General features: G+C 47.8%; 14 non-coding genes across 14 annotated transcripts; all 14 read right to left on the bottom strand.

Moving 5' to 3' along the window:
• Positions 1-1,026: 1,026 nt before the first annotated feature.
• Positions 1,027-1,217, bottom strand: LOC142696914 (U2 spliceosomal RNA). Its single transcript, XR_012864759.1, has one exon. It is a non-coding gene; the product is annotated as a U2 spliceosomal RNA (small nuclear RNA).
• Positions 1,218-2,489: 1,272 nt separating this feature from the next.
• Positions 2,490-2,680, bottom strand: LOC142696913 (U2 spliceosomal RNA). Its single transcript, XR_012864758.1, has one exon. It is a non-coding gene; the product is annotated as a U2 spliceosomal RNA (small nuclear RNA).
• A 1,296-nt stretch (positions 2,681-3,976) lies between these two features.
• LOC142696911 (U2 spliceosomal RNA) lies at positions 3,977-4,167 on the bottom strand. The gene has a single exon (XR_012864756.1). It is a non-coding gene; the product is annotated as a U2 spliceosomal RNA (small nuclear RNA).
• Positions 4,168-5,459: 1,292 nt separating this feature from the next.
• LOC142696910 (U2 spliceosomal RNA) lies at positions 5,460-5,650 on the bottom strand. Its single transcript, XR_012864755.1, has one exon. It is a non-coding gene; the product is annotated as a U2 spliceosomal RNA (small nuclear RNA).
• Positions 5,651-6,946: 1,296 nt separating this feature from the next.
• Positions 6,947-7,137, bottom strand: LOC142696909 (U2 spliceosomal RNA). Its single transcript, XR_012864754.1, has one exon. It is a non-coding gene; the product is annotated as a U2 spliceosomal RNA (small nuclear RNA).
• Positions 7,138-8,437: 1,300 nt separating this feature from the next.
• Positions 8,438-8,628, bottom strand: LOC142696907 (U2 spliceosomal RNA). The gene has a single exon (XR_012864753.1). It is a non-coding gene; the product is annotated as a U2 spliceosomal RNA (small nuclear RNA).
• A 1,302-nt stretch (positions 8,629-9,930) lies between these two features.
• Positions 9,931-10,121, bottom strand: LOC142696906 (U2 spliceosomal RNA). The gene has a single exon (XR_012864752.1). It is a non-coding gene; the product is annotated as a U2 spliceosomal RNA (small nuclear RNA).
• Positions 10,122-11,431: 1,310 nt separating this feature from the next.
• On the bottom strand, positions 11,432-11,622 carry LOC142696905 (U2 spliceosomal RNA). The gene has a single exon (XR_012864751.1). It is a non-coding gene; the product is annotated as a U2 spliceosomal RNA (small nuclear RNA).
• Positions 11,623-12,934: 1,312 nt separating this feature from the next.
• LOC142696904 (U2 spliceosomal RNA) lies at positions 12,935-13,125 on the bottom strand. The gene has a single exon (XR_012864750.1). It is a non-coding gene; the product is annotated as a U2 spliceosomal RNA (small nuclear RNA).
• Positions 13,126-14,409: 1,284 nt separating this feature from the next.
• On the bottom strand, positions 14,410-14,600 carry LOC142696903 (U2 spliceosomal RNA). The gene has a single exon (XR_012864749.1). It is a non-coding gene; the product is annotated as a U2 spliceosomal RNA (small nuclear RNA).
• A 1,296-nt stretch (positions 14,601-15,896) lies between these two features.
• LOC142696902 (U2 spliceosomal RNA) lies at positions 15,897-16,087 on the bottom strand. The gene has a single exon (XR_012864748.1). It is a non-coding gene; the product is annotated as a U2 spliceosomal RNA (small nuclear RNA).
• A 1,284-nt stretch (positions 16,088-17,371) lies between these two features.
• Positions 17,372-17,562, bottom strand: LOC142696901 (U2 spliceosomal RNA). Its single transcript, XR_012864747.1, has one exon. It is a non-coding gene; the product is annotated as a U2 spliceosomal RNA (small nuclear RNA).
• Positions 17,563-18,834: 1,272 nt separating this feature from the next.
• Positions 18,835-19,025, bottom strand: LOC142696899 (U2 spliceosomal RNA). The gene has a single exon (XR_012864745.1). It is a non-coding gene; the product is annotated as a U2 spliceosomal RNA (small nuclear RNA).
• Positions 19,026-20,313: 1,288 nt separating this feature from the next.
• On the bottom strand, positions 20,314-20,504 carry LOC142696898 (U2 spliceosomal RNA). The gene has a single exon (XR_012864744.1). It is a non-coding gene; the product is annotated as a U2 spliceosomal RNA (small nuclear RNA).
• Positions 20,505-21,159: the final 655 nt, after the last annotated feature.

Raw genomic sequence — 21,159 nt, 5'->3', positions numbered from 1 at the left:
AACACTGGCAGCGGCAGCAAGTGCATGCCCACAGCCACCCCTTGTTCCTTCACACCTTGTATCAGCTGTAATCCAGTCCAGTCCAGTGCTGCCTGCTGAGCAGCACTGACCAACACTGCCTGGGCCCAGGCTTTTATCTCTGAGGCCCCATTATGATGTCAGAAAGCTGGCTCTGGAATCCTGAGGGCTCCACTATGACACGTGCAAAGTTCCGTCTGAACTTTATATAAGACGGTGAGGCTCAGTCAGTCACTCAGTGTTGCCTGAGAGGGCAACACTGCAACAGCCGGCCGCCAGGCTGTCTTTTTTTTGCACAGCTAGTTGCCTCCAGGAGGCCACAAGAGGGAGACAAGGGACTGCAAAATGGAAAATAGGCATCCACCAACTTTACAGACAACTTCTCCTTGCTCCTACAACCTCCATCCTTGCACAGTTTGTTATTCTTCTAGGTAACATAGTAACAAATCCAAATTGCTGCTCTCTTTGTAGGCAAGCAAGGCTTTGTTGCAACTGCAATTCTTACTTCTTCTTGAAATGTAGGGACGACAGTACATTCCATCACATCCATCTAGTGTACACAGGTAGGTCCATTGTGGCGGGCAGGCGAGCGGGCGGGCTGCTTTATTGGCTGTTTGCTGTTCCCCTACTCCACTCCACTATTTGACTGTTGTGCTGCATCAATCAATCAATCAATCAATCAATCAATCAATCAATCAATCAATCAATCAGTGGCTGGCTCAGGTGCAGCTCTTTAACTTACCTAAAAGGGAGGGCGGAGAGAAGACAAGGAAGGTGAATGAGGTGTTCCAATGTGAAATGCCGGAAACACAGAAACACAGACGACACACAACAAGAGGTGGCAATCTATTCATTAATTGCATTTAATCAATGAGCTCATTATCACTCATGCATTGTCCAACAGGTGTTGAAATAATGGGATTAAAAGGGGAGATCCCTTCAGAAAGACAGAAACAATAGCAAAGACAAAAAACACTTTTGGAATCTGCTTTTAGTCAACACATAAGGAAAGGGTGCACCGGTCCTGGAAATACTGCAATACCAGGTCAATGCGTGGAGTGGACAGAGCAAGCTCTATTTCCATCTCCCTGTTCTAAAAATCCATTTAATATATGGTCCCCAGATAGGGGACGTATCAGATATTAAACTGATAAGAACAGATACTACACTTGATCTTAGCCAAAAGGCCGAGAAGCGATAACCCGAACGGGCCGCGCGTTGCCCGAGCCTGCCCGATACTGCTGTTCAGCCCTTGCAGCGATTCAGCCTACTTCTAGGCAATTCCATGGGGCCCTGCAGGCTCACACACTCACAGCTACACGGGAGGTGAATAAAGGCCGGAGAGGAAGCCAGACAGGATTTGCTTCTTTTGCTTGCACCACAATGCAGTGCTGAAAGAGGAGGAATCTACATAAAAATGCCTTCCTGGCAACGCCCAAATGCCCTGCTGCCATGCAGATAAACACTGGCAGCGGCAGCAAGTGCATGCCCACAGCCACCCCTTGTTCCTTCACACCTTGTATCAGCTGTAATCCAGTCCAGTCCAGTGCTGCCTGCTGAGCAGCACTGACCAACACTGCCTGGGCCCAGGCTTTTATCTCTGAGGCCCCATTATGATGTCAGAAAGCTGGCTCTGGAATCCTGAGGGCTCCACTATGACACGTGCAAAGTTCCGTCTGAACTTTATATAAGACGGTGAGGCTCAGTCAGTCACTCAGTGTTGCCTGAGAGGGCAACACTGCAACAGCCGGCCGCCAGGCTGTCTTTTTTTTGCACAGCTAGTTGCCTCCAGGAGGCCACAAGAGGGAGACAAGGGACTGCAAAATGGAAAATAGGCATCCACCAACTTTACAGACAACTTCTCCTTGCTCCTACAACCTCCATCCTTGCACAGTTTGTTATTCTTCTAGGTAACATAGTAACAAATCCAAATTGCTGCTCTCTTTGTAGGCAAGCAAGGCTTTGTTGCAACTGCAATTCTTACTTCTTCTTGAAATGTAGGGACGACAGTACATTCCATCACATCCATCTAGTGTACACAGGTAGGTCCATTGTGGCGGGCAGGCGAGCGGGCGGGCTGCTTTATTGGCTGTTTGCTGTTCCCCTACTCCACTCCACTATTTGACTGTTGTGCTGCATCAATCAATCAATCAATCAATCAATCAATCAATCAATCAATCAGTGGCTGGCTCAGGTGCAGCTCTTTAACTTACCTAAAAGGGAGGGCGGAGAGAAGACAAGGAAGGTGGTTCCAATGTGAAATGCCGGAAACACAGAAACACAGACGACACACAACAAGAGGTGGCAATCTATTCATTAATTGCATTTAATCAATGAGCTCATTATCACTCATGCATTGTCCAACAGGTGTTGAAATAATGGGATTAAAAGGGGAGATCCCTTCAGAAAGACAGAAACAATAGCAAAGACAAAAAACACTTTTGGAATCTGCTTTTAGTCAACACATAAGGAAAGGGTGCACCGGTCCTGGAAATACTGCAATACCAGGTCAATGCGTGGAGTGGACAGAGCAAGCTCTATTTCCATCTCCCTGTTCTAAAAATCCATTTAATATATGGTCCCCAGATAGGGGACGTATCAGATATTAAACTGATAAGAACAGATACTACACTTGATCTTAGCCAAAAGGCCGAGAAGCGATAACCCGAACGGGCCGCGCGTTGCCCGAGCCTGCCCGATACTGCTGTTCAGCCCTTGCAGCGATTCAGCCTACTTCTAGGCAATTCCATGGGGCCCTGCAGGCTCACACACTCACAGCTACACGGGAGGTGAATAAAGGCCGGAGAGGAAGCCAGACAGGATTTGCTTCTTTTGCTTGCACCACAATGCAGTGCTGAAAGAGGAGGAATCTACATAAAAACGCCTTCCTGGCAACGCCCAAATGCCCTGCTGCCATGCAGATAAACACTGGCAGCGGCAGCAAGTGCATGCCCACAGCCACCCCTTGTTCCTTCACACCTTGTATCAGCTGTAATCCAGTCCAGTCCAGTGCTGCCTGCTGAGCAGCACTGACCAACACTGCCTGGGCCCAGGCTTTTATCTCTGAGGCCCCATTATGATGTCAGAAAGCTGGCTCTGGAATCCTGAGGGCTCCACTATGACACGTGCAAAGTTCCGTCTGAACTTTATATAAGACGGTGAGGCTCAGTCAGTCACTCAGTGTTGCCTGAGAGGGCAACACTGCAACAGCCGGCCGCCAGGCTGTCTTTTTTTTGCACAGCTAGTTGCCTCCAGGAGGCCACAAGAGGGAGACAAGGGACTGCAAAATGGAAAATAGGCATCCACCAACTTTACAGACAACTTCTCCTTGCTCCTACAACCTCCATCCTTGCACAGTTTGTTATTCTTCTAGGTAACATAGTAACAAATCCAAATTGCTGCTCTCTTTGTAGGCAAGCAAGGCTTTGTTGCAACTGCAATTCTTACTTCTTCTTGAAATGTAGGGACGACAGTACATTCCATCACATCCATCTAGTGTACACAGGTAGGTCCATTGTGGCGGGCAGGCGAGCGGGCGGGCTGCTTTATTGGCTGTTTGCTGTTCCCCTACTCCACTCCACTATTTGACTGTTGTGCTGCATCAATCAATCAATCAATCAATCAATCAATCAATCAATCAATCAATCAATCAATCAATCAGTGGCTGGCTCAGGTGCAGCTCTTTAACTTACCTAAAAGGGAGGGCGGAGAGAAGACAAGGAAGGTGAATGAGGTGTTCCAATGTGAAATGCCGGAAACACAGAAACACAGACGACACACAACAAGAGGTGGCAATCTATTCATTAATTGCATTTAATCAATGAGCTCATTATCACTCATGCATTGTCCAACAGGTGTTGAAATAATGGGATTAAAAGGGGAGATCCCTTCAGAAAGACAGAAACAATAGCAAAGACAAAAAACACTTTTGGAATCTGCTTTTAGTCAACACATAAGGAAAGGGTGCACCGGTCCTGGAAATACTGCAATACCAGGTCAATGCGTGGAGTGGACAGAGCAAGCTCTATTTCCATCTCCCTGTTCTAAAAATCCATTTAATATATGGTCCCCAGATAGGGGACGTATCAGATATTAAACTGATAAGAACAGATACTACACTTGATCTTAGCCAAAAGGCCGAGAAGCGATAACCCGAACGGGCCGCGCGTTGCCCGAGCCTGCCCGATACTGCTGTTCAGCCCTTGCAGCGATTCAGCCTACTTCTAGGCAATTCCATGGGGCCCTGCAGGCTCACACACTCACAGCTACACGGGAGGTGAATAAAGGCCGGAGAGGAAGCCAGACAGGATTTGCTTCTTTTGCTTGCACCACAATGCAGTGCTGAAAGAGGAGGAATCTACATAAAAACGCCTTCCTGGCAACGCCCAAATGCCCTGCTGCCATGCAGATAAACACTGGCAGCGGCAGCAAGTGCATGCCCACAGCCACCCCTTGTTCCTTCACACCTTGTATCAGCTGTAATCCAGTCCAGTCCAGTGCTGCCTGCTGAGCAGCACTGACCAACACTGCCTGGGCCCAGGCTTTTATCTCTGAGGCCCCATTATGATGTCAGAAAGCTGGCTCTGGAATCCTGAGGGCTCCACTATGACACGTGCAAAGTTCCGTCTGAACTTTATATAAGACGGTGAGGCTCAGTCAGTCACTCAGTGTTGCCTGAGAGGGCAACACTGCAACAGCCGGCCGCCAGGCTGTCTTTTTTTTGCACAGCTAGTTGCCTCCAGGAGGCCACAAGAGGGAGACAAGGGACTGCAAAATGGAAAATAGGCATCCACCAACTTTACAGACAACTTCTCCTTGCTCCTACAACCTCCATCCTTGCACAGTTTGTTATTCTTCTAGGTAACATAGTAACAAATCCAAATTGCTGCTCTCTTTGTAGGCAAGCAAGGCTTTGTTGCAACTGCAATTCTTACTTCTTCTTGAAATGTAGGGACGACAGTACATTCCATCACATCCATCTAGTGTACACAGGTAGGTCCATTGTGGCGGGCAGGCGAGCGGGCGGGCTGCTTTATTGGCTGTTTGCTGTTCCCCTACTCCACTCCACTATTTGACTGTTGTGCTGCATCAATCAATCAATCAATCAATCAATCAATCAATCAATCAATCAATCAATCAATCAGTGGCTGGCTCAGGTGCAGCTCTTTAACTTACCTAAAAGGGAGGGCGGAGAGAAGACAAGGAAGGTGAATGAGGTGTTCCAATGTGAAATGCCGGAAACACAGAAACACAGACGACACACAACAAGAGGTGGCAATCTATTCATTAATTGCATTTAATCAATGAGCTCATTATCACTCATGCATTGTCCAACAGGTGTTGAAATAATGGGATTAAAAGGGGAGATCCCTTCAGAAAGACAGAAACAATAGCAAAGACAAAAAACACTTTTGGAATCTGCTTTTAGTCAACACATAAGGAAAGGGTGCACCGGTCCTGGAAATACTGCAATACCAGGTCAATGCGTGGAGTGGACAGAGCAAGCTCTATTTCCATCTCCCTGTTCTAAAAATCCATTTAATATATGGTCCCCAGATAGGGGACGTATCAGATATTAAACTGATAAGAACAGATACTACACTTGATCTTAGCCAAAAGGCCGAGAAGCGATAACCCGAACGGGCCGCGCGTTGCCCGAGCCTGCCCGATACTGCTGTTCAGCCCTTGCAGCGATTCAGCCTACTTCTAGGCAATTCCATGGGGCCCTGCAGGCTCACACACTCACAGCTACACGGGAGGTGAATAAAGGCCGGAGAGGAAGCCAGACAGGATTTGCTTCTTTTGCTTGCACCACAATGCAGTGCTGAAAGAGGAGGAATCGACATAAAAACGCCTTCCTGGCAACGCCCAAATGCCCTGCTGCCATGCAGATAAACACTGGCAGCGGCAGCAAGTGCATGCCCACAGCCACCCCTTGTTCCTTCACACCTTGTATCAGCTGTAATCCAGTCCAGTCCAGTGCTGCCTGCTGAGCAGCACTGACCAACACTGCCTGGGCCCAGGCTTTTATCTCTGAGGCCCCATTATGATGTCAGAAAGCTGGCTCTGGAATCCTGAGGGCTCCACTATGACACGTGCAAAGTTCCGTCTGAACTTTATATAAGACGGTGAGGCTCAGTCAGTCACTCAGTGTTGCCTGAGAGGGCAACACTGCAACAGCCGGCCGCCAGGCTGTCTTTTTTTTGCACAGCTAGTTGCCTCCAGGAGGCCACAAGAGGGAGACAAGGGACTGCAAAATGGAAAATAGGCATCCACCAACTTTACAGACAACTTCTCCTTGCTCCTACAACCTCCATCCTTGCACAGTTTGTTATTCTTCTAGGTAACATAGTAACAAATCCAAATTGCTGCTCTCTTTGTAGGCAAGCAAGGCTTTGTTGCAACTGCAATTCTTACTTCTTCTTGAAATGTAGGGACGACAGTACATTCCATCACATCCATCTAGTGTACACAGGTAGGTCCATTGTGGCGGGCAGGCGAGCGGGCGGGCTGCTTTATTGGCTGTTTGCTGTTCCCCTACTCCACTCCACTATTTGACTGTTGTGCTGCATCAATCAATCAATCAATCAATCAATCAATCAATCAATCAATCAATCAATCAATCAATCAGTGGCTGGCTCAGGTGCAGCTCTTTAACTTACCTAAAAGGGAGGGCGGAGAGAAGACAAGGAAGGTGAATGAGGTGTTCCAATGTGAAATGCCGGAAACACAGAAACACAGACGACACACAACAAGAGGTGGCAATCTATTCATTAATTGCATTTAATCAATGAGCTCATTATCACTCATGCATTGTCCAACAGGTGTTGAAATAATGGGATTAAAAGGGGAGATCCCTTCAGAAAGACAGAAACAATAGCAAAGACAAAAAACACTTTTGGAATCTGCTTTTAGTCAACACATAAGGAAAGGGTGCACCGGTCCTGGAAATACTGCAATACCAGGTCAATGCGTGGAGTGGACAGAGCAAGCTCTATTTCCATCTCCCTGTTCTAAAAATCCATTTAATATATGGTCCCCAGATAGGGGACGTATCAGATATTAAACTGATAAGAACAGATACTACACTTGATCTTAGCCAAAAGGCCGAGAAGCGATAACCCGAACGGGCCGCGCGTTGCCCGAGCCTGCCCGATACTGCTGTTCAGCCCTTGCAGCGATTCAGCCTACTTCTAGGCAATTCCATGGGGCCCTGCAGGCTCACACACTCACAGCTACACGGGAGGTGAATAAAGGCCGGAGAGGAAGCCAGACAGGATTTGCTTCTTTTGCTTGCACCACAATGCAGTGCTGAAAGAGGAGGAATCGACATAAAAACGCCTTCCTGGCAACGCCCAAATGCCCTGCTGCCATGCAGATAAACACTGGCAGCGGCAGCAAGTGCATGCCCACAGCCACCCCTTGTTCCTTCACACCTTGTATCAGCTGTAATCCAGTCCAGTCCAGTGCTGCCTGCTGAGCAGCACTGACCAACACTGCCTGGGCCCAGGCTTTTATCTCTGAGGCCCCATTATGATGTCAGAAAGCTGGCTCTGGAATCCTGAGGGCTCCACTATGACACGTGCAAAGTTCCGTCTGAACTTTATATAAGACGGTGAGGCTCAGTCAGTCACTCAGTGTTGCCTGAGAGGGCAACACTGCAACAGCCGGCCGCCAGGCTGTCTTTTTTTTGCACAGCTAGTTGCCTCCAGGAGGCCACAAGAGGGAGACAAGGGACTGCAAAATGGAAAATAGGCATCCACCAACTTTACAGACAACTTCTCCTTGCTCCTACAACCTCCATCCTTGCACAGTTTGTTATTCTTCTAGGTAACATAGTAACAAATCCAAATTGCTGCTCTCTTTGTAGGCAAGCAAGGCTTTGTTGCAACTGCAATTCTTACTTCTTCTTGAAATGTAGGGACGACAGTACATTCCATCACATCCATCTAGTGTACACAGGTAGGTCCATTGTGGCGGGCAGGCGAGCGGGCGGGCTGCTTTATTGGCTGTTTGCTGTTCCCCTACTCCACTCCACTATTTGACTGTTGTGCTGCATCAATCAATCAATCAATCAATCAATCAATCAATCAATCAATCAATCAATCAATCAATCAATCAGTGGCTGGCTCAGGTGCAGCTCTTTAACTTACCTAAAAGGGAGGGCGGAGAGAAGACAAGGAAGGTGAATGAGGTGTTCCAATGTGAAATGCCGGAAACACAGAAACACAGACGACACACAACAAGAGGTGTCAATCTATTCATTAATTGCATTTAATCAATGAGCTCATTATCACTCATGCATTGTCCAACAGGTGTTGAAATAATGGGATTAAAAGGGGAGATCCCTTCAGAAAGACAGAAACAATAGCAAAGACAAAAAACACTTTTGGAATCTGCTTTTAGTCAACACATAAGGAAAGGGTGCACCGGTCCTGGAAATACTGCAATACCAGGTCAATGCGTGGAGTGGACAGAGCAAGCTCTATTTCCATCTCCCTGTTCTAAAAATCCATTTAATATATGGTCCCCAGATAGGGGACGTATCAGATATTAAACTGATAAGAACAGATACTACACTTGATCTTAGCCAAAAGGCCGAGAAGCGATAACCCGAACGGGCCGCGCGTTGCCCGAGCCTGCCCGATACTGCTGTTCAGCCCTTGCAGCGATTCAGCCTACTTCTAGGCAATTCCATGGGGCCCTGCAGGCTCACACACTCACAGCTACACGGGAGGTGAATAAAGGCCGGAGAGGAAGCCAGACAGGATTTGCTTCTTTTGCTTGCACCACAATGCAGTGCTGAAAGAGGAGGAATCTACATAAAAACGCCTTCCTGGCAACGCCCAAATGCCCTGCTGCCATGCAGATAAACACTGGCAGCGGCAGCAAGTGCATGCCCACAGCCACCCCTTGTTCCTTCACACCTTGTATCAGCTGTAATCCAGTCCAGTCCAGTGCTGCCTGCTGAGCAGCACTGACCAACACTGCCTGGGCCCAGGCTTTTATCTCTGAGGCCCCATTATGATGTCAGAAAGCTGGCTCTGGAATCCTGAGGGCTCCACTATGACACGTGCAAAGTTCCGTCTGAACTTTATATAAGACGGTGAGGCTCAGTCAGTCACTCAGTGTTTTTGCTGAGAGGGCAACACTGCAACAGCCGGCCGCCAGGCTGTCTTTTTTTTGCACAGCTAGTTGCCTCCAGGAGGCCACAAGAGGGAGACAAGGGACTGCAAAATGGAAAATAGGCATCCACCAACTTTACAGACAACTTCTCCTTGCTCCTACAACCTCCATCCTTGCACAGTTTGTTATTCTTCTAGGTAACATAGTAACAAATCCAAATTGCTGCTCTCTTTGTAGGCAAGCAAGGCTTTGTTGCAACTGCAATTCTTACTTCTTCTTGAAATGTAGGGACGACAGTACATTCCATCACATCCATCTAGTGTACACAGGTAGGTCCATTGTGGCGGGCAGGCGAGCGGGCGGGCTGCTTTATTGGCTGTTTGCTGTTCCCCTACTCCACTCCACTATTTGACTGTTGTGCTGCATCAATCAATCAATCAATCAATCAATCAATCAATCAATCAATCAATCAATCAATCAATCAATCAGTGGCTGGCTCAGGTGCAGCTCTTTAACTTACCTAAAAGGGAGGGCGGAGAGAAGACAAGGAAGGTGAATGAGGTGTTCCAATGTGAAATGCCGGAAACACAGAAACACAGACGACACACAACAAGAGGTGGCAATCTATTCATTAATTGCATTTAATCAATGAGCTCATTATCACTCATGCATTGTCCAACAGGTGTTGAAATAATGGGATTAAAAGGGGAGATCCCTTCAGAAAGACAGAAACAATAGCAAAGACAAAAAACACTTTTGGAATCTGCTTTTAGTCAACACATAAGGAAAGGGTGCACCGGTCCTGGAAATACTGCAATACCAGGTCAATGCGTGGAGTGGACAGAGCAAGCTCTATTTCCATCTCCCTGTTCTAAAAATCCATTTAATATATGGTCCCCAGATAGGGGACGTATCAGATATTAAACTGATAAGAACAGATACTACACTTGATCTTAGCCAAAAGGCCGAGAAGCGATAACCCGAACGGGCCGCGCGTTGCCCGAGCCTGCCCGATACTGCTGTTCAGCCCTTGCAGCGATTCAGCCTACTTCTAGGCAATTCCATGGGGCCCTGCAGGCTCACACACTCACAGCTACACGGGAGGTGAATAAAGGCCGGAGAGGAAGCCAGACAGGATTTGCTTCTTTTGCTTGCACCACAATGCAGTGCTGAAAGAGGAGGAATCTACATAAAAACGCCTTCCTGGCAACGCCCAAATGCCCTGCTGCCATGCAGATAAACACTGGCAGCGGCAGCAAGTGCATGCCCACAGCCACCCCTTGTTCCTTCACACCTTGTATCAGCTGTAATCCAGTCCAGTCCAGTGCTGCCTGCTGAGCAGCACTGACCAACACTGCCTGGGCCCAGGCTTTTATCTCTGAGGCCCCATTATGATGTCAGAAAGCTGGCTCTGGAATCCTGAGGGCTCCACTATGACACGTGCAAAGTTCCGTCTGAACTTTATATAAGACGGTGAGGCTCAGTCAGTCACTCAGTGTTTTTGCTGAGAGGGCAACACTGCAACAGCCGGCCGCCAGGCTGTCTTTTTTTTGCACAGCTAGTTGCCTCCAGGAGGCCACAAGAGGGAGACAAGGGACTGCAAAATGGAAAATAGGCATCCACCAACTTTACAGACAACTTCTCCTTGCTCCTACAACCTCCATCCTTGCACAGTTTGTTATTCTTCTAGGTAACATAGTAACAAATCCAAATTGCTGCTCTCTTTGTAGGCAAGCAAGGCTTTGTTGCAACTGCAATTCTTACTTCTTCTTGAAATGTAGGGACGACAGTACATTCCATCACATCCATCTAGTGTACACAGGTAGGTCCATTGTGGCGGGCAGGCGAGCGGGCGGGCTGCTTTATTGGCTGTTTGCTGTTCCCCTACTCCACTCCACTATTTGACTGTTGTGCTGCATCAATCAATCAATCAATCAATCAATCAATCAATCAATCAATCAATCAATCAATCAATCAATCAATCAATCAGTGGCTGGCTCAGGTGCAGCTCTTTAACTTACCTAAAAGGGAGGGCGGAGAGAAGACAAGGAAGGTGAATGAGGTGTTCCAATGTGAAATGCCGGAAACACAGAAACACAGACGACACACAACAAGAGGTGGCAATCTATTCATTAATTGCATTTAATCAATGAGCTCATTATCACTCATGCATTGTCCAACAGGTGTTGAAATAATGGGATTAAAAGGGGAGATCCCTTCAGAAAGACAGAAACAATAGCAAAGACAAAAAACACTTTTGGAATCTGCTTTTAGTCAACACATAAGGAAAGGGTGCACCGGTCCTGGAAATACTGCAATACCAGGTCAATGCGTGGAGTGGACAGAGCAAGCTCTATTTCCATCTCCCTGTTCTAAAAATCCATTTAATATATGGTCCCCAGATAGGGGACGTATCAGATATTAAACTGATAAGAACAGATACTACACTTGATCTTAGCCAAAAGGCCGAGAAGCGATAACCCGAACGGGCCGCGCGTTGCCCGAGCCTGCCCGATACTGCTGTTCAGCCCTTGCAGCGATTCAGCCTACTTCTAGGCAATTCCATGGGGCCCTGCAGGCTCACACACTCACAGCTACACGGGAGGTGAATAAAGGCCGGAGAGGAAGCCAGACAGGATTTGCTTCTTTTGCTTGCACCACAATGCAGTGCTGAAAGAGGAGGAATCGATATAAAAACGCCTTCCTGGCAACGCCCAAATGCCCTGCTGCCATGCAGATAAACACTGGCAGCGGCAGCAAGTGCATGCCCACAGCCACCCCTTGTTCCTTCACACCTTGTATCAGCTGTAATCCAGTCCAGTCCAGTGCTGCCTGCTGAGCAGCACTGACCAACACTGCCTGGGCCCAGGCTTTTATCTCTGAGGCCCCATTATGATGTCAGAAAGCTGGCTCTGGAATCCTGAGGGCTCCACTATGACACGTGCAAAGTTCCGTCTGAACTTTATATAAGACGGTGAGGCTCAGTCAGTCACTCAGTGTTGCCTGAGAGGGCAACACTGCAACAGCCGGCCGCCAGGCTGTCTTTTTTTTGCACAGCTAGTTGCCTCCAGGAGGCCACAAGAGGGAGACAAGGGACTGCAAAATGGAAAATAGGCATCCACCAACTTTACAGACAACTTCTCCTTGCTCCTACAACCTCCATCCTTGCACAGTTTGTTATTCTTCTAGGTAACATAGTAACAAATCCAAATTGCTGCTCTCTTTGTAGGCAAGCAAGGCTTTGTTGCAACTGCAATTCTTACTTCTTCTTGAAATGTAGGGACGACAGTACATTCCATCACATCCATCTAGTGTACACAGGTAGGTCCATTGTGGCGGGCAGGCGAGCGGGCGGGCTGCTTTATTGGCTGTTTGCTGTTCCCCTACTCCACTCCACTATTTGACTGTTGTGCTGCATCAATCAATCAATCAATCAATCAATCAATCAATCAATCAATCAATCAATCAATCAATCAATCAATCAATCAATCAGTGGCTGGCTCAGGTGCAGCTCTTTAACTTACCTAAAAGGGAGGGCGGAGAGAAGACAAGGAAGGTGAATGAGGTGTTCCAATGTGAAATGCCGGAAACACAGAAACACAGACGACACACAACAAGAGGTGGCAATCTATTCATTAATTGCATTTAATCAATGAGCTCATTATCACTCATGCATTGTCCAACAGGTGTTGAAATAATGGGATTAAAAGGGGAGATCCCTTCAGAAAGACAGAAACAATAGCAAAGACAAAAAACACTTTTGGAATCTGCTTTTAGTCAACACATAAGGAAAGGGTGCACCGGTCCTGGAAATACTGCAATACCAGGTCAATGCGTGGAGTGGACAGAGCAAGCTCTATTTCCATCTCCCTGTTCTAAAAATCCATTTAATATATGGTCCCCAGATAGGGGACGTATCAGATATTAAACTGATAAGAACAGATACTACACTTGATCTTAGCCAAAAGGCCGAGAAGCGATAACCCGAACGGGCCGCGCGTTGCCCGAGCCTGCCCGATACTGCTGTTCAGCCCTTGCAGCGATTCAGCCTACTTCTAGGCAATTCCATGGGGCCCTGCAGGCTCACACACTCACAGCTACACGGGAGGTGAATAAAGGCCGGAGAGGAAGCCAGACAGGATTTGCTTCTTTTGCTTGCACCACAATGCAGTGCTGAAAGAGGAGGAATCTACATAAAAACGCCTTCCTGGCAACGCCCAAATGCCCTGCTGCCATGCAGATAAACACTGGCAGCGGCAGCAAGTGCATGCCCACAGCCACCCCTTGTTCCTTCACACCTTGTATCAGCTGTAATCCAGTCCAGTCCAGTGCTGCCTGCTGAGCAGCACTGACCAACACTGCCTGGGCCCAGGCTTTTATCTCTGAGGCCCCATTATGATGTCAGAAAGCTGGCTCTGGAATCCTGAGGGCTCCACTATGACACGTGCAAAGTTCCGTCTGAACTTTATATAAGACGGTGAGGCTCAGTCAGTCACTCAGTGTTGCCTGAGAGGGCAACACTGCAACAGCCGGCCGCCAGGCTGTCTTTTTTTTGCACAGCTAGTTGCCTCCAGGAGGCCACAAGAGGGAGACAAGGGACTGCAAAATGGAAAATAGGCATCCACCAACTTTACAGACAACTTCTCCTTGCTCCTACAACCTCCATCCTTGCACAGTTTGTTATTCTTCTAGGTAACATAGTAACAAATCCAAATTGCTGCTCTCTTTGTAGGCAAGCAAGGCTTTGTTGCAACTGCAATTCTTACTTCTTCTTGAAATGTAGGGACGACAGTACATTCCATCACATCCATCTAGTGTACACAGGTAGGTCCATTGTGGCGGGCAGGCGAGCGGGCGGGCTGCTTTATTGGCTGTTTGCTGTTCCCCTACTCCACTCCACTATTTGACTGTTGTGCTGCATCAATCAATCAATCAATCAATCAATCAATCAATCAATCAATCAATCAGTGGCTGGCTCAGGTGCAGCTCTTTAACTTACCTAAAAGGGAGGGCGGAGAGAAGACAAGGAAGGTGAATGAGGTGTTCCAATGTGAAATGCCGGAAACACAGAAACACAGACGACACACAACAAGAGGTGGCAATCTATTCATTAATTGCATTTAATCAATGAGCTCATTATCACTCATGCATTGTCCAACAGGTGTTGAAATAATGGGATTAAAAGGGGAGATCCCTTCAGAAAGACAGAAACAATAGCAAAGACAAAAAACACTTTTGGAATCTGCTTTTAGTCAACACATAAGGAAAGGGTGCACCGGTCCTGGAAATACTGCAATACCAGGTCAATGCGTGGAGTGGACAGAGCAAGCTCTATTTCCATCTCCCTGTTCTAAAAATCCATTTAATATATGGTCCCCAGATAGGGGACGTATCAGATATTAAACTGATAAGAACAGATACTACACTTGATCTTAGCCAAAAGGCCGAGAAGCGATAACCCGAACGGGCCGCGCGTTGCCCGAGCCTGCCCGATACTGCTGTTCAGCCCTTGCAGCGATTCAGCCTACTTCTAGGCAATTCCATGGGGCCCTGCAGGCTCACACACTCACAGCTACACGGGAGGTGAATAAAGGCCGGAGAGGAAGCCAGACAGGATTTGCTTCTTTTGCTTGCACCACAATGCAGTGCTGAAAGAGGAGGAATCTACATAAAAACGCCTTCCTGGCAACGCCCAAATGCCCTGCTGCCATGCAGATAAACACTGGCAGCGGCAGCAAGTGCATGCCCACAGCCACCCCTTGTTCCTTCACACCTTGTATCAGCTGTAATCCAGTCCAGTCCAGTGCTGCCTGCTGAGCAGCACTGACCAACACTGCCTGGGCCCAGGCTTTTATCTCTGAGGCCCCATTATGATGTCAGAAAGCTGGCTCTGGAATCCTGAGGGCTCCACTATGACACGTGCAAAGTTCCGTCTGAACTTTATATAAGACGGTGAGGCTCAGTCAGTCACTCAGTGTTGCCTGAGAGGGCAACACTGCAACAGCCGGCCGCCAGGCTGTCTTTTTTTTGCACAGCTAGTTGCCTCCAGGAGGCCACAAGAGGGAGACAAGGGACTGCAAAATGGAAAATAGGCATCCACCAACTTTACAGACAACTTCTCCTTGCTCCTACAACCTCCATCCTTGCACAGTTTGTTATTCTTCTAGGTAACATAGTAACAAATCCAAATTGCTGCTCTCTTTGTAGGCAAGCAAGGCTTTGTTGCAACTGCAATTCTTACTTCTTCTTGAAATGTAGGGACGACAGTACATTCCATCACATCCATCTAGTGTACACAGGTAGGTCCATTGTGGCGGGCAGGCGAGCGGGCGGGCTGCTTTATTGGCTGTTTGCTGTTCCCCTACTCCACTCCACTATTTGACTGTTGTGCTGCATCAATCAATCAATCAATCAATCAATCAATCAATCAATCAATCAATCAATCAATCAATCAGTGGCTGGCTCAGGTGCAGCTCTTTAACTTACCTAAAAGGGAGGGCGGAGAGAAGACAAGGAAGGTGAATGAGGTGTTCCAATGTGAAATGCCGGAAACACAGAAACACAGACGACACACAACAAGAGGTGGCAATCTATTCATTAATTGCATTTAATCAATGAGCTCATTATCACTCATGCATTGTCCAACAGGTGTTGAAATAATGGGATTAAAAGGGGAGATCCCTTCAGAAAGACAGAAACAATAGCAAAGACAAAAAACACTTTTGGAATCTGCTTTTAGTCAACACATAAGGAAAGGGTGCACCGGTCCTGGAAATACTGCAATACCAGGTCAATGCGTGGAGTGGACAGAGCAAGCTCTATTTCCATCTCCCTGTTCTAAAAATCCATTTAATATATGGTCCCCAGATAGGGGACGTATCAGATATTAAACTGATAAGAACAGATACTACACTTGATCTTAGCCAAAAGGCCGAGAAGCGATAACCCGAACGGGCCGCGCGTTGCTCGAGCCTGCCCGATACTGCTGTTCAGCCCTTGCAGCGATTCAGCCTACTTCTAGGCAATTCCATGGGGCCCTGCAGGCTCACACACTCACAGCTACACGGGAGGTGAATAAAGGCCGGAGAGGAAGCCAGACAGGATTTGCTTCTTTTGCTTGCACCACAATGCAGTGCTGAAAGAGGAGGAATCTACATAAAAACGCCTTCCTGGCAACGCCCAAATGCCCTGCTGCCATGCAGATAAACACTGGCAGCGGCAGCAAGTGCATGCCCACAGCCACCCCTTGTTCCTTCACACCTTGTATCAGCTGTAATCCAGTCCAGTCCAGTGCTGCCTGCTGAGCAGCACTGACCAACACTGCCTGGGCCCAGGCTTTTATCTCTGAGGCCCCATTATGATGTCAGAAAGCTGGCTCTGGAATCCTGAGGGCTCCACTATGACACGTGCAAAGTTCCGTCTGAACTTTATATAAGACGGTGAGGCTCAGTCAGTCACTCAGTGTTGCCTGAGAGGGCAACACTGCAACAGCCGGCCGCCAGGCTGTCTTTTTTTTGCACAGCTAGTTGCCTCCAGGAGGCCACAAGAGGGAGACAAGGGACTGCAAAATGGAAAATAGGCATCCACCAACTTTACAGACAACTTCTCCTTGCTCCTACAACCTCCATCCTTGCACAGTTTGTTATTCTTCTAGGTAACATAGTAACAAATCCAAATTGCTGCTCTCTTTGTAGGCAAGCAAGGCTTTGTTGCAACTGCAATTCTTACTTCTTCTTGAAATGTAGGGACGACAGTACATTCCATCACATCCATCTAGTGTACACAGGTAGGTCCATTGTGGCGGGCAGGCGAGCGGGCGGGCTGCTTTATTGGCTGTTTGCTGTTCCCCTACTCCACTCCACTATTTGACTGTTGTGCTGCATCAATCAATCAATCAATCAATCAATCAATCAATCAATCAATCAATCAGTGGCTGGCTCAGGTGCAGCTCTTTAACTTACCTAAAAGGGAGGGCGGAGAGAAGACAAGGAAGGTGAATGAGGTGTTCCAATGTGAAATGCCGGGAACACAGAAACACAGACGACACACAACAAGAGGTGGCAATCTATTCATTAATTGCATTTAATCAATGAGCTCATTATCACTCATGCATTGTCCAACAGGTGTTGAAATAATGGGATTAAAAGGGGAGATCCCTTCAGAAAGACAGAAACAATAGCAAAGACAAAAAACACTTTTGGAATCTGCTTTTAGTCAACACATAAGGAAAGGGTGCACCGGTCCTGGAAATACTGCAATACCAGGTCAATGCGTGGAGTGGACAGAGCAAGCTCTATTTCCATCTCCCTGTTCTAAAAATCCATTTAATATATGGTCCCCAGATAGGGGACGTATCAGATATTAAACTGATAAGAACAGATACTACACTTGATCTTAGCCAAAAGGCCGAGAAGCGATAACCCGAACGGGCCGCGCGTTGCCCGAGCCTGCCCGATACTGCTGTTCAGCCCTTGCAGCGATTCAGCCTACTTCTAGGCAATTCCATGGGGCCCTGCAGGCTCACACACTCACAGCTACACGGGAGGTGAATAAAGGCCGGAGAGGAAGCCAGACAGGATTTGCTTCTTTTGCTTGCACCACAATGCAGTGCTGAAAGAGGAGGAATCTACATAAAAACGCCTTCCTGGCAACGCCCAAATGCCCTGCTGCCATGCAGATAAACACTGGCAGCGGCAGCAAGTGCATGCCCACAGCCACCCCTTGTTCCTTCACACCTTGTATCAGCTGTAATCCAGTCCAGTCCAGTGCTGCCTGCTGAGCAGCACTGACCAACACTGCCTGGGCCCAGGCTTTTATCTCTGAGGCCCCATTATGATGTCAGAAAGCTGGCTCTGGAATCCTGAGGGCTCCACTATGACACGTGCAAAGTTCCGTCTGAACTTTATATAAGACGGTGAGGCTCAGTCAGTCACTCAGTGTTGCCTGAGAGGGCAACACTGCAACAGCCGGCCGCCAGGCTGTCTTTTTTTTGCACAGCTAGTTGCCTCCAGGAGGCCACAAGAGGGAGACAAGGGACTGCAAAATGGAAAATAGGCATCCACCAACTTTACAGACAACTTCTCCTTGCTCCTACAACCTCCATCCTTGCACAGTTTGTTATTCTTCTAGGTAACATAGTAACAAATCCAAATTGCTGCTCTCTTTGTAGGCAAGCAAGGCTTTGTTGCAACTGCAATTCTTACTTCTTCTTGAAATGTAGGGACGACAGTACATTCCATCACATCCATCTAGTGTACACAGGTAGGTCCATTGTGGCGGGCAGGCGAGCGGGCGGGCTGCTTTATTGGCTGTTTGCTGTTCCCCTACTCCACTCCACTATTTGACTGTTGTGCTGCATCAATCAATCAATCAATCAATCAATCAATCAATCAGTGGCTGGCTCAGGTGCAGCTCTTTAACTTACCTAAAAGGGAGGGCGGAGAGAAGACAAGGAAGGTGAATGAGGTGTTCCAATGTGAAATGCCGGAAACACAGAAACACAGACGACACACAACAAGAGGTGGCAATCTATTCATTAATTGCATTTAATCAATGAGCTCATTATCACTCATGCATTGTCCAACAGGTGTTGAAATAATGGGATTAAAAGGGGAGATCCCTTCAGAAAGACAGAAACAATAGCAAAGACAAAAAACACTTTTGGAATCTGCTTTTAGTCAACACATAAGGAAAGGGTGCACCGGTCCTGGAAATACTGCAATACCAGGTCAATGCGTGGAGTGGACAGAGCAAGCTCTATTTCCATCTCCCTGTTCTAAAAATCCATTTAATATATGGTCCCCAGATAGGGGACGTATCAGATATTAAACTGATAAGAACAGATACTACACTTGATCTTAGCCAAAAGGCCGAGAAGCGATAACCCGAACGGGCCGCGCGTTGCCCGAGCCTGCCCGATACTGCTGTTCAGCCCTTGCAGCGATTCAGCCTACTTCTAGGCAATTCCATGGGGCCCTGCAGGCTCACACACTCACAGCTACACGGGAGGTGAATAAAGGCCGGAGAGGAAGCCAGACAGGATTTGCTTCTTTTGCTTGCACCACAATGCAGTGCTGAAAGAGGAGGAATCTACATAAAAACGCCTTCCTGGCAACGCCCAAATGCCCTGCTGCCATGCAGATAAACGCTGGCAGCGGCAGCAAGTGCATGCCCACAGCCACCCCTTGTTCCTTCACACCTTGTATCAGCTGTAATCCAGTCCAGTCCAGTGCTGCCTGCTGAGCAGCACTGACCAACACTGCCTGGGCCCAGGCTTTTATCTCTGAGGCCCCATTATGATGTCAGAAAGCTGGCTCTGGAATCCTGAGGGCTCCACTATGACACGTGCAAAGTTCCGTCTGAACTTTATATAAGACGGTGAGGCTCAGTCAGTCACTCAGTGTTGCCTGAGAGGGCAACACTGCAACAGCCGGCCGCCAGGCTGTCTTTTTTTTGCACAGCTAGTTGCCTCCAGGAGGCCACAAGAGGGAGACAAGGGACTGCAAAATGGAAAATAGGCATCCACCAACTTTACAGACAACTTCTCCTTGCTCCTACAACCTCCATCCTTGCACAGTTTGTTATTCTTCTAGGTAACATAGTAACAAATCCAAATTGCTGCTCTCTTTGTAGGCAAGCAAGGCTTTGTTGCAACTGCAATTCTTACTTCTTCTTGAAATGTAGGGACGACAGTACATTCCATCACATCCATCTAGTGTACACAGGTAGGTCCATTGTGGCGGGCAGGCGAGCGGGCGGGCTGCTTTATTGGCTGTTTGCTGTTCCCCTACTCCACTCCACTATTTGACTGTTGTGCTGCATCAATCAATCAATCAATCAATCAATCAATCAATCAATCAATCAATCAATCAGTGGCTGGCTCAGGTGCAGCTCTTTAACTTACCTAAAAGGGAGGGCGGAGAGAAGACAAGGAAGGTGAATGAGGTGTTCCAATGTGAAATGCCGGAAACACAGAAACACAGACGACACACAACAAGAGGTGGCAATCTATTCATTAATTGCATTTAATCAATGAGCTCATTATCACTCATGCATTGTCCAACAGGTGTTGAAATAATGGGATTAAAAGGGGAGATCCCTTCAGAAAGACAGAAACAATAGCAAAGACAAAAAACACTTTTGGAATCTGCTTTTAGTCAACACATAAGGAAAGGGTGCACCGGTCCTGGAAATACTGCAATACCAGGTCAATGCGTGGAGTGGACAGAGCAAGCTCTATTTCCATCTCCCTGTTCTAAAAATCCATTTAATATATGGTCCCCAGATAGGGGACGTATCAGATATTAAACTGATAAGAACAGATACTACACTTGATCTTAGCCAAAAGGCCGAGAAGCGATAACCCGAACGGGCCGCGCGTTGCCCGAGCCTGCCCGATACTGCTGTTCAGCCCTTGCAGCGATTCAGCCTACTTCTAGGCAATTCCATGGGGCCCTGCAGGCTCACACACTCACAGCTACACGGGAGGTGAATAAAGGCCGGAGAGGAAGCCAGACAGGATTTGCTTCTTTTGCTTGCACCACAATGCAGTGCTGAAAGAGGAGGAATCTACATAAAAACGCCTTCCTGGCAACGCCCAAATGCCCTGCTGCCATGCAGATAAACACTGGCAGCGGCAGCAAGTGCATGCCCACAGCCACCCCTTGTTCCTTCACACCTTGTATCAGCTGTAATCCAGTCCAGTCCAGTGCTGCCTGCTGAGCAGCACTGACCAACACTGCCTGGGCCCAGGCTTTTATCTCTGAGGCCCCATTATGATGTCAGAAAGCTGGCTCTGGAATCCTGAGGGCTCCACTATGACACGTGCAAAGTTCCGTCTGAACTTTATATAAGACGGTGAGGCTCAGTCAGTCACTCAGTGTTGCCTGAGAGGGCAACACTGCAACAGCCGGCCGCCAGGCTGTCTTTTTTTTGCACAGCTAGTTGCCTCCAGGAGGCCACAAGAGGGAGACAAGGGACTGCAAAATGGAAAATAGGCATCCACCAACTTTACAG

Source organism: Rhinoderma darwinii (genome assembly GCF_050947455.1).
Source record: "Rhinoderma darwinii isolate aRhiDar2 chromosome 5 unlocalized genomic scaffold, aRhiDar2.hap1 SUPER_5_unloc_7, whole genome shotgun sequence".
In the NCBI taxonomy this organism is placed as follows: Eukaryota; Metazoa; Chordata; class Amphibia; order Anura; family Rhinodermatidae; genus Rhinoderma; species Rhinoderma darwinii.
The sequence above is the reverse complement of the archived record's forward strand: the minus strand, read 5'-3'. Positions and strand labels throughout refer to the sequence as shown.